Source organism: Artibeus jamaicensis, unplaced genomic scaffold (assembly GCF_021234435.1).
Source record: "Artibeus jamaicensis isolate MK-2021 breed Jamaican fruit bat unplaced genomic scaffold, CSHL_Jam_final contig_466, whole genome shotgun sequence".
Taxonomy (NCBI): domain Eukaryota; kingdom Metazoa; phylum Chordata; class Mammalia; order Chiroptera; family Phyllostomidae; genus Artibeus; species Artibeus jamaicensis.
This window is the reverse complement of record NW_026521844.1, coordinates 12,174,275-12,179,897: the sequence shown is the minus strand read 5'-3', so window position 1 is coordinate 12,179,897 and position 5,623 is coordinate 12,174,275.

Genomic DNA, 5,623 nt, shown 5'->3' with positions numbered 1-5,623 from the left:
TCTTCTTTTAAATAAATTTGATAACTGATAGTATTTAATAGGTTCACCCAAAACATTTCTGATATGGCCACTAGAGGATCCCAAAGATTAGGGTATAGAAGAATTAATAAGGAATTAGAAATTTTAGAACATATCTGGAAAATACCTGTACATGTGTGTTCACTCACTTAAAACTTGCCAATATAATAGCCCACAATGCTGTTCTATTTTCATTACCAAATTTCTTTTTGTGTGTTTTTGTTCTTTTTTGCCAAACTTCTTGAATTAACCCTCTTTAGCCCCTTAACCATAAAACTTATTCCTATGTTTAGTCTGAGTTCTGTCAATATTCTCCTGTTGGCTACAAATGAGCCATGTCTGGAGAGTTTGTTTGTAGGTTAACTGTTTACAAAATGAAATGTGTTTCCCCATACAGGTAATAATAGAAGTGGTTATAAGTGCTGAGGTGAGCCCATGAAAACCTTAAACAAAAGAAGTATATGTGGATTTATTTTTTAAAGTTTAAACATTAAGTTTGAATGCTAACTTTTATTTTAAAAGACTTCAGAATTTTTAGGAGATTCCTGAGGAGGATTTTGGTTATGTTTGTGTGCATTAGAAACTGGTTCTTTACTACATACATATAAACTTACTTTCTCTTTCCCGTGATGTAAATTTTTACTATTCTTTAACTTAACCATCATTGAGGTTGTTTAGTGTTTACAAATAAAATTAAGAGAGGGAGAGAAGAGAGATTTTCCTAAGATGACTAAGCAAAATACAAAAACAGGAGTGAAAGAGAAAAAGGCAGTACAGAAAAAAGGTAATACATTAGATGGACAGAGAAAGAGAGAAAGAAAAGGAGAAATGAAGGACATTAGAACTGGGTTGGAGCATCACGCCAAGGGTACCATCTCAGCTTCCTGTTTGAGCTGGGGAGGAATAGAGAAATGGTGAACACTCTTGGAAAAAGAAAGAAGTACTCTAACACAGGAAGAGTTGCAAACCAGGCACTTGGCAATACCTCCACAAATCTCTTGTTTGTTTTCAAAGAAAAGACATCTGTATTTTTTAAAGTCTCACAAAGCAGACTTCTTGCATTTCCACTCTCAGGCAAAATCTCTTCTAGGTGCAATTTTGTTTATTTCTCTATGTTCAGTTGAAGCTAAACAGGTCAAATTCCAGAACAGTGATATCACCAAAGAAAACCTTTTACTGTGTCCATCCTGTTTTGTTTTTGCATCCTCACCCTCACCCCTTCCCTGCAGGAACATTTGCCCCCCACTGGAGAAACCGGAAGTCTCTGGTTTATGCTTCCTCCAACCTAGTTCCCAATCATATAATGAAGAAAATTCTTTCACACTTAATGCCTGAAATAATATGTTTGGACCACAAAATTGAAGCAGACATTTGCATTTTAAATACTGGCAATGAAATTCTTTCTCAAGGGGTTTAGACAGAGGGTTTGGTAATATTAATTGTAGTAGAAAAGGGCCTGGTTCTGAGGCCCAGTTTCATTTTTCTTTTAAAAAATAAAAATGTGGTTTCTTATTCAAAAATGAAAAGTTTACAACTGTGACAGCAAAGCATTAAACCAAGTGCAGTGCCCTTCTAAGCACATGGCACTGTGCAACTGCACAGGTTGCCTACACATGAAGCTAACCTTGGGTAGAAGCTCCTGGAATTCCAACTCCTTCTAATCTTAAAGAAGAGTCTTTACTTTGTTTCCAGACATCTCCCAGCTCCCTGGAGGAGGAACAGGTAATGGGTGGTACTAACCAGACTACTACCATAGCTGAGTTTGGAACTGTTGAAGAAAGGGAAGATTTTTAAAAATACTTATTGATTGATTGATTTTAGAGAAAGGGGGAGAGAGAAAAAGAGAGAAACAACAATTTGTTATTCCACTGATTTATGTATTCCTTGGTTGATTCTTATGTGCTCTCACCAGGGATTCAACCCATAACCTTGGTGTATTGGGACAATGCTCTAATCAACTGAGCTACCCAGCCAGGAGATTTTTTTAAAATAAGACTTTTAGGTTCACAGCAAAATGGAACTAAAGGTACAGACTTCCTGAGGCAGGAGAGTGAAAAGCTAGGAAAATTTCTTGGTAAGTGGAATGGAAAAACTGAGACAGATACCTGAACACATCTGGCCAAGCCAGATGCAGAAGTTCACCTCCCTGAAGATAACATCTGGGCTTCAGTTGTATTTCAGATCCAGGCTCAGAAAAGCAGGAAGACCAGGTGGTGGGTGGTGCCAGGGCCAGCTGCAATGACTAATGGTGCTGACCAGTTAGTGAAGAACACAGCCCTGAAAGAGCACACGTGGGAAATTGATGAACAGTTTCCTGAAACCCTCCCCTGAGACCTACCCTAAGATTCCCACTACAAGAGAGATTAGAGCCCTCAAGACAGACGATCCAGCGTCTGCTTTTCCTCCTAGGACCACTCCCACTCCATTCCCTTCTCTTTCCCTACATGCATGCAACCAGGGAGCGATGGGCGGCAGCAGCTTGTCCCAGACTAACCCCTGAACTTGTCTCCAAGGCCCATTTTTTCTGATTTCCCAGTGGGTCAAAGCAGACCTGCCTAGGTCTCTTGTTTCTCCTGTTTGTTCTATGCTGAGCCCTTCCTTGTTTCACTGTCCCTAGCTTTAATAAATGTACCCTTGTAGTCAGCAGGATTCCTGTTGTGAAATCTTTCCTATATGAAGTCAAGAACACACAGACCGCCAGTTGGCCCTAGGCAGACCCACTCAGGGCCAGGCCCTTGTCCCCACACAAGCACAGTCTCCCTCATTATCAACACCCCTCACAGAGTGGTATATTTGTTACAATTGATGGGAAACCAAAATTCAACCAAGTAAATTTGAAGATCTAATTGGCTTTATTAAATAATTCATGAATTGGGAGCATCCCATGTAGCAACTAGAAGGGTGCTCCAAGAGATTGTACAGAATGGAAGGTTTTTACACAAACTCAGTTGAGGCAAGGGAGTTGTTGACTAAAAAAAAGAAAAATGATTCTGTGGGTGCGTAAATGTCTTTTTTTAGGGAAAGAGAAAGGGGAGGGTTTTCATCATGCAGATTGCTTCTTTCTTTGCGGGTGGGGGGTATGGAGACACACCAGGTGAGAGACTGACTACCTTACTGGTGCTTAACCAGAAAATTCCAGACTAATTAAGATTATATTCCTGGGAGAGGTTGAGAATGCAATTAAAGCAGATATTAAATCTAAATTTGGTATGGGCTTTAGCACAAGTGATGTCATTTTGGGCCTGTGGTTTTAACTGAACTGATGAACCTACCTTGACACGTCATCATCATCTGACATCCACTCTCACCCAAATTTACATTAGGGTTCACTCTTGGTGCTGTACAATGTATGGGTTTGGACAAATGTACAATGGCGTGTATTCATCATTATTCTACAGTGCAGTTTCACCACCCTGAACATTCTTTGTGCTCTCCCCCATTCATCTCCCCACCCTCACTCCTAATTCCTGGCAGCCGCTGATCTTACAGGGTCCATGCTTTTGCCTTTTGCAGAATGAATTATGCAGTGTGTAGCCCTTTCAGATTGGCTTCTTTCATTTAGACAATAGGAATTTAAGGTTCCTCCATGTCTGGTAACAGTCTGGTAGCTCATTTCTTTTCAGTGCTGAGTTATTTCATTGTCTACATGTACTACAGTTTATCCTTTGACCTACTGAAGGACAACTTGTTTGCTTCCAAGTTCTGCAATTGTGAATAAAGCTGCTCTAAATATCTGGGTTGCTGTGTAAACATAATTGTTATCCTAGGCCTTTAGGGGACCAAGAGTATGCTACCAAAATATGCCTTTTGGTATATGGATTGTTTTAAGCTGGTTATTTTTGAGAAACAAAAGACTCAAAAAGCAACTTTGACCTTTTCTCCAACTGCCTAACAGAGTTTAGATAGAGGACCTGCTCTAGGAAGGGAGCTATCGTCACAGATGATTATAGCTCAGTATGAACTGAGTGTGATAGATAGGACAGCACCCAGCAAGACCCACTTGATCAAAGGCTTCTCTGTGCCCCACTGTCGAGGATGCCCAGCAAACATTTATTTACCAAACATTTGTTTTTCTATCTCCATGTGAATTGCCTTCCTGTTCTTTGAGTCCAAAACCACAGCTCCTCACCCTCTTCTCCTTAGCTCAAGATGGCATATAAGCCATAACTGTCCAATCTGTCCTCGAGTCTTATGTTTTTATGGAACCTCCAAATGTACATATGTAATAAATTTGGTCATTTTCTCTTGTCAATCTGTCTCAAGTTGACTTATTAGTCCAGCCAGAAGAATTTAATAGAAAGGTAGAAGAAAACTTATTTTTAGCTACCCCAGCCTTTTCTCTTCAGCCCCTTGCCCCAGGTCCTTCCTGAGGTCTGGACTTGATCCTGAGCTTGCTGACCTGAACAGCTTGCAGGCCAGGATTATATTGCAACAGGAAAAGTCAGCATTTGTGCTGCCTGTCACACCACAAAGGATAAGTAGAGACAATAATTGAATCTTTATAGGCACTTTATTCAGATGGCTGGTGATCTGACAAGACAGTGGGTTATGCACCCTAAAAACCATTTTAACATCTCAACTCAAGCCAGCCTTTTTGTAAGGGGAAGAAAAGTGTAGGTAAGGGGATTCAAATTCTGAGAAGAGGTTAGTAAGATAAAAGTTGCAGTCCTGAGATTCCAGCAATTCTTTATCTGCATCTGGACATTTTCTCCCTGGAGTACAAAGGCTCAGGTATCATCTTGATCACTTGCAGTCCTTTGAGGGTACAAAGGTTGACTTGCCTGTGGGCCTCCTGGAGTCAAGTAGGTCTGGTCCTACATTCCAATTCCTGGAACAACAGGTTTCTATATGCATTAATCACCAACCCTACTAATTATATAACTAAAGCTAAAAGTTTCTAACTCTTGAGTTTCCCCATCATTCCCCACTATTAGTCTTAACTATCTTATTTCTAAGAGATTAGTTTCATTTGGAAGTAGTCATTTTGCTGTTGAGCATGTATCTTAGCTTTAGAAAGTCTCATGGGGGGTTAGGAATACACTTAAATGCAGATCCACATAAGGGGGCACATTGTACGTAATGACAAGCTGTGACACTGAAAAAGATAAAAAGGATGAAAACAACAAATGCTTTTCTAAGACCAGAAATACTAGGCAGCCAGGAGGTTAGTTTAGACAAATTAATTCCGAAGACCCTCTCTGCTTATCTTGGACACTACTTCATTTACTTGCTTTACTTTATGCTCTATGAGCTGTGAATTATCAGTCAGGTTGAAACAGCTTTCTCTTTTCTTTTCCATACCTTAATCAATAGTTACTAAACACTATTGATTAAGTAGGCGCTCCTAAGTGTCTCAGGAAGATAAACGTCTGAATTAATGAAACTGTATGTAGAACCCAGGCGTGCCCCGAGCTACAGTTTATTAGCTACTCTGATAGCCCACAGGCTGCTCCTTTCCTTCCGTACTTCTCTCCTGCTACGCCAGACTCTCCGCACACACCCAAGATGGTAGGTCAGAACACAGAAATATTATTCTTCCTCCCTGAGCATGCGCAGGCTCTGAGGCTGCGCAGGCGCTTTCCCGCCTCTCTCCCGACCTTGGCGG